The following is a 10,495-nucleotide window of genomic DNA, read 5'->3' as shown; positions in this document are numbered from 1 at the left end:
TTCACATAGTGGTTTTGTGAAGATATCTGCTAGTTGTTGATCTGTTGGAACAAAATACAATTCCACTGTACCTTCCATCACATGTTCCCTTATGAAATGGTACCTAATGCTGATGTGCTTTGTCATTGAGTGTTGAACTGGATTACCTGTCATAGCAATATCACTTTGATTATCACAGTAAATAGGGATTTTAGAAAATTTTAACCCATAATCCAGTAACTGATTCTTCATCCAAAGAATCTGTGCACAACAGCTTCCTGCAGCAATATATTTATTCTTCTGCAGTTTGTAACACCCCCAGATCCGGGGTCGGGGATCCGGGTCGTCACGGTCTTTCTTTCCACAATATCACTTTACTTAATTAATAATAATAACCTTATGCTGTGACCCCACACTAACACACACCACAACCCGTTATAGTCTCAGAGATGAAATTTAAATAAGTACAAGTCTTTGAATCCACAATTTAAAAGTTATTACAACCCAAAATGATTACTTGATAAATTTACAGTTAATTGCCATTATCTGCCACAAGTTATAATTATACATAATTTGATTCTCAAAAATAGAATGCCTGATCTACCAATAGATCTACCTCTGTAGCTATAGCAGCCACAACATCATCGGGAAGACGCGGGACGCTTCCCACACGCTTGCGCTGGGTCTGCTGGAGTCTGGCCATCTTTCCTAACTGTTGTTGTGTGATGAAGAAATAAAGCAAGAGTGAGCCTTACAGCTCGCAAGATAATATATAGTGATAAGAATAATATAAGTATCTAAATGGATACTTACTAGAATCTTTTATCATGAGTAAGATAATTACTTACTAGATATAAGTAAAAACAAGGGATGAAGTTACCAAATACTTCACTATACTTATATCATTTATAAAGCTACTTGAACTACCACTGTACAAAGTATAATGAGCTTTCAACAGTTCATCACATAGATGAGACTAACAGACAAGATTTGAATAGATTAAATCTTTGAAATATTATTAAAAGAAATGAAGTTATGATATACTTCATTTAGTTCTGATATATATAAATATATCCACATATACATCTTCTTTATACATTTCCTGAAAACCTCTGTCATGTAAAGTATGAACAGAATTGCAATATCCAATAAATTTGGAAAGGAAAAGAATTTGGCATAAACCAGATATCTTGCTGATCAGGCAAAGATACCCATAAGTAACCTTTTCTACTAGTAGATGGACGAATTCCCCACTGGTCATCACCCTGGTCGCAATAGGATCTTATGCTGGACTGCCACTCAGCCACTTATGCATTTGATGGACTCCCACTGAGCCACTTACACTATCATGGACGCCCACTGAGCCCATGTTGCTTATGCCGACTCAATAGATGGACTTACTTCCCGAACATTGGGTAAGTAATCAATTCATTTACCAAAACTGCAACCTTGTTGCGAATATAAAATACACCATAGAGCCGGATCCCTCAGGTTTTGAGCGAGTATTTGAATCCCCTTAAAAAGGAAGATCTTAAATATAAAAATGAGTTTTGGGATCCGCTCTAACTTTTAAAAATCATTTTGAAGACTCGAAAACACTTTATAGAGTGTTTGGAGTAAAGCTGATTTAATGAAGTAAATCAGTCCCCACAATATTTAGAAAATGACTGAATATTATTATTTAAATAATATTCCCATAAAGAATAATCTTTATAAAAATAATTGAAGTAGAAGTATTAAAACTTATACTTGAAACGAGTATTAAATAACCAAAGATATACTTATATGAAAGTACTATCTTTATTTGAATAATCGAAAATAAGTTTGATTATTGACACCTTATTCTTTAATAAAATAAAGAATATACCTCAGCAAATAATCGGAGTCATAGATCCTCAAATGAATATTCAAATAATATTCATTAAATAATATAAACTGAGTCATAAGCCCTCGAATGAATATTCAAATAATATTCAATAAATAATATAAAAGAGTCATAAGCCCTCGAATGAATATTCAAATAATATTCAGATAAATAAATAAAAGGGTCATAAGCCCTCGAATGAATATTCAAATAATATTCAGATAAATAAATAAAAGGAGTCATAAGTCCCCGAATGAATATTCAAAATAATATTCATTTAATATAAAGGAGTCATACGCCTTCGAATAATATTCGAAATAATATTCAATAATAAAATAAAGTTAAAGTTATCGAATAAACCTTATTCGATTAATAGTTTTGAAAATTATGACCATATATATATATAAGTATATATATATATATATTTATATCCATATATACAAAATCTACTCGGGATCCTCGACTCCCGGTTTTAGAAAATATTTTCACCTTTGGGTCCCTGTACTAAGGGTATATGCAAATTACCGCTATCCTCTAGCATAGGTATTATCAACTGAATCAACAGATATATATGGAAAGAATGCGAAACAGGCATGCATATATATATATATATATATCATAGCAGCATGCTTCAATATATTGCATCATTTGCTAATTAACCAACATGCATCTATCACAAGATAATGCAAATACATATATTCATCACAACAACAGTTATAACGGGTAGAAAACTTGCCTGAGCGACTTGGGGTGATAAAAGGCTCGGGACGAGTCTGGTAACCTATAAACAATAAGTAAGTTGGAATTAAACCAAAGTCACTTGTAAATCTATACTTTAACTAACTTAGACTCTAACGCTTGTTTTGCGCTTATTGATTCTCTTAAGTCACTCGAGTACCCTCGGCTCCACCATTTTTAATAAATTAACCATTATGAGTTTTAAAGCGATTCCTTCGCGAGTGTCTTACCAACTGCCTAACACTCTTACCATAATTGTTTCATACATTAATTAACCCTTTTTAGTCTTTAACCTATGTTTCAAAGTAAGGCGAGGGGAAATGATTCGTTCGCGAAATGCCGTTACTTGAAACGGTCGTTTCTCCTAAACCGTACATCGGAATCAAACGAACTACATATCAAAACGAAGCTCGTAACATGAACTATCTAAACATGGCAATGGTCATAATCTAGCAGGGAGTTCTCGGGTCCAAATGTTATGAACAAAAGCAGTCTAAAGTAAATCGGACATTACGACGGCTATGTTTACGCGATTACCAATGTTTAAACTACTCCAATTAACCACCAACCAACTCATAACCATCAATACAACAAAACTTCACCGAAACCATACCACATCAGTCCATAATCTCCAAGGTTTTCAACTCAAACAACCACAATCAAGACCTATGAACTATAATCAAGCTTCAATTACCAAAACACTTCCAAATCAAACCAAACTACTAATAATCACAATCCATGCTTCTCATTTCACAAAACCAACCATTAAACTTACTAACAAATAAAGTAAAGGCTAGGGTTTGAAGTTTATACCTTCCTTGGGAGGTGTTAAGTTGCTAGGAAGCCTTAGGGAGCCTCCTACAAGCTTGATCTTTCCAAAGAAATCAAGAACACAAAGTTAGGCTTTGAAGTTTCTAAAAGTCCGATTTAAATAACTGTAAAAATGAGGGTCTTACCATGATTATTTGGACGAGACTTGTGAACAAGAGTTGTAGGTCATCTCAATACCTTTCCAATGAGCTATAGAACACAATATTTGAGTGAGAAATGAAGGAGATACAGCAGTTTTATTGTGCTGGTTCTGTTTTGGCCGAGAGCATGAAGAACAATGCCTTGGTTTCTTTTTGATTTTGATGAAAAATGATTTGCTTGGCTTGGTTGGTTTGATTTTTGTGTTTGTTTTAGTAAATTACCTAGTTGCCCTTGATTTTGTGTGGTTCTCATTCAACCACACCTCCTTCCTTCCCATGTCATGCTTGTGTCATCCTCATGATGTCATCCTCCCCTCCTTGTCCCCTTCTCATTGGTTGGGTGACATCATCCTCTCTAATCCCTTTGATTAACTTCCTAATTGTTTGCCTAATGACCGCTGATCTGTTATACGGTTCGCTTAACTTTCGTTTTCGTTTATCGTTTGATGGATCATACCCGGGATCTTATTACTTAGGTTCCCTTAACCTTTCTCAATACATTATATTCCTTTTTATGATCCTCTATTATAATCCTTTAATTTAAATCCTTTTTATCCTGTTACCTTATACTCAACTCTCTCCGTATCTAGTGTATTTCCGGGAAAAATCAAAGTGTTCGGATTTGGATTCTGACGATCTTTACATACACTTATATCCCATATAAAGTACTAATAAAATCTCAGAATATCCATATCAGAACCCCTACATAGTGTGGCATGAAAAGTTTTCTCATTCAGCAAAAACACTATTCATAAGTGTTTCAAAAATTTCCCAAAAATTGGGGTTATTACAGTCTCCCCTCCTTAAAAGGATTCCGTCCCGGAATCAGATAGAAATGAATAGGGATACCTTCTTAGTATTGCACTTTCTAACTCTCAAGTCAATTTTCCCACATTGTGGTTCTACCATCAAACTCTTACTAGTTTGATAACCCTTCTCCTAAGCACTCGTTCCTTCTTAATCTATACCCTTCCTAGTTGCTCCATATAGGTTACGTCTGGTTGCATGTCTATGCGCTCCTATGCCCCTATTTATCTGGCATCTGTGAAAGGCATATGTCATAGCCTACTCGTTTATTCGAGTATTTAACTCAACTCAAATAAGAATGTAATAAGTAAATAGTGGATCAAGCATCAGAGAGATCTCACAAAGTAACATCTGTCAAAGAATAAAGAAACATTGTTCATCTGCAGACTTGAAGATTCACTGGAAGAAGTTCAAGAATTTGATCATGCCTCAGTGATATAAATCAAGATCGTGGATTTAATCAAGTGACAGAGATCTCGTCAAGGTATCATTTATTACAAGGATTCAATCAGAACAACAAAGTCAAGACATGAAGAAACGTCACGAAAGTTAGTCACTCATGAACCAGACAGTACATCGAGTGTCAGCATTGAAGTGACGGAATTGATTCATAAGTCTCAGAGACTTTCAGAAGATTGTCAGAAGAATGGATGCTGCTCAGGGATAGTATTAATTCACTATTAATTAATTAAGTCATATAATTTAATTAAGAGAATAAATTAAATCTGCAAGGATTAATTTATTGATTAATTGAATTAAATTGATTAATTAATTTAGAATTAATAATGAGGATTTTCAGAATGTTAATTGATTAAAATCTGTGATAATTCTAAAAAGACAACTGATTGTACTAGTATGACAATCGGTATGACAATTGATAGTCATACCGAATGTCTTGCTAATTCAGTTGATTGTATTGATAGAATTTTCAATTAGATTAAAATCAATTATGTATTCAGAAAAACAATTTCAATTGTACTACTATGACAATCGGTATGACAATCAATAGTCATACCGAAAGTCTTGCTAGTTCATTTTAATTGTCTTCCTAGCTCTAATAGATTGTCTCACCGAAAGTCTTTCAAGCTCAAATAGATTGTCACACCAGTTCAACAACTTCGGCTGTGATTGATTAAAAGAAAGCAGAAGACAATATCAACAGACTACTCAGCAAAAAAAACAGAGCAGCACATACAGAACAAGAAAACACAGCAGAAAACAAAAGAAAATATTTCATCATTCATCTGCTTATTCAAGATCAATTATTCTAGTTTGTTAATGTTAAATCCAAACCACTAGAATTACTTATCTTGTTCTTGTATATCAATCTAGCGGATTAAAATCCCTAGAACTTAATCTCAAATCGCTTTTAGCATTTGATCTTTTAATTACAAAAATAGAAAAAGTTCATGTCGAATTTATTCTAAATTTGTAATAATTGATTTGAGATTAATCCCTTGTAATCGATACCGTAGTTGTAACACCTTTCAAGTTTAATAAAAGTTTTATTTAACTTGAATTTTGTTTCACAATTTTATTCCGCATTTTATTCGACGAAACGGTATTGTTTGCATTCAACCCTTCCCCCTTCTACAAACAAATTGGGACCTAACAATTAAAGTTAGTCACTCATGAACCAGACAGTACATCGAGTGTCAGCATTGAAGTGACGGAATTGATTCATAAGTCTCAGAGACTTTCAGAAGATTGTCAGAAGAATGGATGCTGCTCAGGGATAGTATTAATTCACTATTAATTAATTAAGTAATTTAATTCAATTAATCAATAAATTAATCCTTGCAGATTTAATTTATTCTCTTAATTAAATTATATGACTTAATTAATTAATAGTGAATTAATACTATCCCTGAGCAGCATCCATTCTTCTGACAATCTTCTGAAAGTCTCTGAGACTTATGAATCAATTCCGTCACTTCAATGCTGACACTCGATGTACTGTCTGGTTCATGAGTGACTAACTTTCGTGACGTTTCTTCATGTCTTGACTTTGTTGTTCTGATTGAATCCTTGTAATAAATGATACCTTGACGAGATCTCTGTCACTTGATTAAATCCACGATCTTGATTTATATCACTGAGGCATGATCAAATTCTTGAACTTCTTCCAGTGAATCTTCAAGTCTGCAGATGAACAATGTTTCTTTATTCTTTGACAGATGTTACTTTGTGAGATCTCTCTGATGCTTGATCCACTATTTACTTATTACATTCTTATTTGAGTTGAGTTAAATACTCGAATAAACGAGTAGGCTATGACATATGCCTTTCAATCTCCCCCTATTTGCTTGTTAGACAATAACAACAAATACCTAGAGGATAACTCAACTAACAAATAAGAAAAAGATATAAACAGTAATGTAAAGTAAATAGCAGAAAAGTTCTGGATTATATTTAACATTTTCCAGATTCCAAATGAAATTTACAAGTGAATACAAGATAGATGTTCCTCTAGCCTGAACATATAACTACATTAGACTATCTTGATTCATAACGCTCTAATCATATTACATTGAGTTTTGAGCTAATTGACTTTAGTTGTCTTCTCTTCTGACTTCACCTTCTTCTAAATCTTGAAGCAATTCCTTGTCAAAGATACGATCTTTTTCTGAAGTGAAGCTTGCAGGTCTGACTGGTTGAACTCCAACTGTCTTCAACTTATTCTTGAGTTGATTGTACCTTTTAACATTCTTCTCACAATAAGCTTGAATCAAGTCAGCAGCTTGAGTCTTCAACATGGATGAATATCCAGCAGTTCTCAAATGATGTTCCATCCAGACCAGATGCTTAGCTGAGTAGTCTTTAAGAGATTGTACATCTAGCTGACAGATTTGAAGACAATCAGACTTAAAGAATCTCACTTGATGAGGATTGTTGACCACTTGAGGACTAGCCCTGCTGGCAAACTCTTTAAGCCTTTCCCGAAGAACTTCATTCAACTCTGAGCTTCTTTTCACTTTGTTTAAAAGAACCCAAATCTCTGACAACGAACGATTCTCAAATAGATGAAGTGACACCTTGAATGATCCTTCACTCTGACAATATACAAAAATGCTCATCTCATTTAGGGATCTATCAAACGCAGCTGTGATCCTTGAGACTTCAGTCTTGATAGCATTCATGTACATGTCATTGTTAGGATTTGAGATTTCCAGCTTGTCAAGAAGATGTAAGAACTGCCTATCATTGTTAGTGCATAGCTGAGGCATATCGAGTACTCTCCTAGCTTCATCCCACTTTCCACCAATCTTTAGTCTGACATCTCTTCTCCTTTCTTGAGCTTTAATGTCATGAAGACGTTGCTTTTGAAGAGTTTCTGTTCTTTGTATGTCTTTTCTCCTGTCAATGATCTGTGAGACCTTCTTAAGTTCAGCTTCTTTTCTTTGCATCTCTGACTGCTCTTTCTGAAATTCTTTCTCAAACCTAGGATCCACTGTATCTTCTTCTTCCCAATCTTCAAAGTCACTTTCTTCTTCAGCTTCAAATAACCCATCTTTATCTTCCTGAATTGGTTCAGTGGGAATGTCAAAAATATCGAAGTCATCCTGTTCTCCACTGTAGTAGGCATCATCAGCCTTTCCTTTATCTCCAGCAGAAGTATCTTTTTCTTTCCCTTTGGAACTACTCCCTTTCTTCTCCCCCTTAGTTGAGGGATCCTCTACTGACTTTCCTTTGAAACCTCCACCACTTCCAGAGCCTGATCCTCCACCAGACGGTCCTTCAAAATAAGCTCTTTGTTCTTCATTAGGGCAATGAGAATTCTTGATCATGTAATATAAGTGCTTCATGCCTTCATTTAGATGTTCCATGCCCGTCTCTATCTTTAGAAATCTTGAGTTGTCCAGTGAATGATTCATCTCAACGAGGTCTTCAAGAGAAGTCATTCTTGTATGTAGGGAGCAGAAGTTGGATATGTCATCAGCTGATAAATTTGGAGTGTCCTGAATAGAATTGAGCTTTGGTATTACAGTAGTCTTTAAATCTGAGATGTCATTCCTTATGATTGCAAGCTGATTGTCGACAGAGGTGGAAGAAGAAGACCGTTCAACCACTTGTGCTTTGAATGCTTGAGCTTCAGCTTGACTTTTAGCAAGTTCTTCTTTCAGGGCAGCAATCTGAGCTAACAGGTTGACAGTATCAGTGTCTGTGTGTGCTCTCACCTGAAGTTCACTCGTATTTGGTTCACTCATCTCACGTGCATGTGTTTCTCTCAATATGATTGCTCGTGAGGAGTCTTCCAATTGCTGTTCTTGTGTCCCTGCATTAAAAATCACCCTAGCCTCTTCAAGAGAGGTCAGTGGTGGTGCAATGGGAATTCGCGAGTCCCGATCCTCAGTCAATGCTATCAAATCTTTTGGAATAGATGTCTGAATTGCTTCAGGGATAGATTGACCGAGTTGCCCTCCACTTTCTCCAGATAAATCTGCGAGTGGAGAATCCCATAAGGGAGCCAGAGTTGTTGGATCTGGGAGGGGAGAAAATGACTCTATTAAAGATGGCGGAGAGTCAGATTTTCCCTCTGAAGCATGTGACTGCTCTTCTGCCGTAACTATGGCAGGCACTGTAACCGACTCGACGTGCACTCCTCGCTGGGTGTCCTGAGTATTATCTGGGGAAGTGTATGGTTCCATTGTGAGTAATGGAATTGTGCTTGACTCAGTACAAGATGCCATGGCCCGATGGCGAATTTCAATAGATGCATCCTGTTGAGAGAATGCCTCTAGTAACTGTTCATTGGCCATTTCAAAGTCCATGTCCTGTTGGGAGGACAAGGATGGGCTTTCAGATGCCTCAGAATAGGTTTTTCTTTTCTTAGGAGGAGGCAGAGCTGAGGGTTCACTCATATTTGACATTATACTACTTCCTAGTAATCTTCTGGGTAACATTTTAGACAGTGGGGGAGAGGGTGAGATAGAATGAGACTCTGTGTTTGGCTCTATGACCTGGGATTGAAGCTGTGGTTCTACAACTTCATGGTCAGCCCTATCAACCACTGAGGGTCTGTTAACAGAAGTAGGAAGAGAGTGAGAGTGAGAGTGAGGAGTTACTACCTGTAATGGAAGAGCCTGGGTGGCTTGAACCACTGGAGGTTGAGGTTGCTGTTCATGGCCGGGAAGATTAAAAATAGGCAAGGGAATATAATTGGCCATGAAAGCAGATACAAGTACTGGTACTTGCATAAATTTGAAGGTTGTGTCTTGGCGAGTGTAAATCTTTTTGCTAACTGGTGGGGGTTCGGTTACAGCAGAGTTAGCAAAAAGTGCTTTGTGTTCAGGGGTGAGTAGATGATCTGCTATAAGCATAAGAAAACGAGCATAGTAACATGATACCCTACGATTTGTAGAATGATCACGTAAAGCAGAAGTTAGACGTCTCAAGAGAATGGGAAAAAGTAGTTTGCCAAAATTGATTCTTTGATTGAAAACAACCGCAAGACCAATACACTGCAGGGTGGAAGTAATGTTATGAAAATTAGATTTTGTGCAGTTGGCAAACACTTTGGAAAGTGTATCGAAGAATATATCCCATTCAGACACCAAATTTGATTTAGAAAGTTTGGTTAAATTGATCACCCCCTGATAGTGAATAGCATTGAATAAATTTGTGATATCATTTTCAGAGGGTAAATTACAGAAATTGTCTAGTGGAAAATTTAACGCACGATTGACGACTGTTTCATCAACTACATACTGTGTGTTTGCGATGGTGAATGAAAAAGATTTTGAATCATCGGCCACAGTAGAAGTTGTGCAAATCAGTCTAAGTAGATCGACGTTTAAAATCACATTTGATTTAATAGCAGAGCTAACAATCGAATGATCATTTAAAAATCTAATCCAAGGCTTAAATTTTTCAACATCACATTTTTCCGGATTGAAATAACCAACTTGATTATGCGCGACAATTTGGAAATTGAGAGCCATTTTTTTATAAAATAATAATAAGACACAAGCTTTTCAGAATTTTAAGAATAATATTAAGAAAATTCGAATTAATTAAATTAATTTAATAATTCGAATTAAATTAATTATAATCGAAAAATTTAGACAGAAATGTATCTCGTTAAAATTCTTAAATCACTAACACAGTTTTGACACACCAAAAGACACAAATAAGA

Source organism: Apium graveolens, chromosome 8 (genome assembly GCF_009905375.1).
Source record: "Apium graveolens cultivar Ventura chromosome 8, ASM990537v1, whole genome shotgun sequence".
Classification (NCBI taxonomy): Eukaryota; Viridiplantae; Streptophyta; class Magnoliopsida; order Apiales; family Apiaceae; genus Apium; species Apium graveolens.
This window is presented reverse-complemented; position numbering follows the sequence as displayed.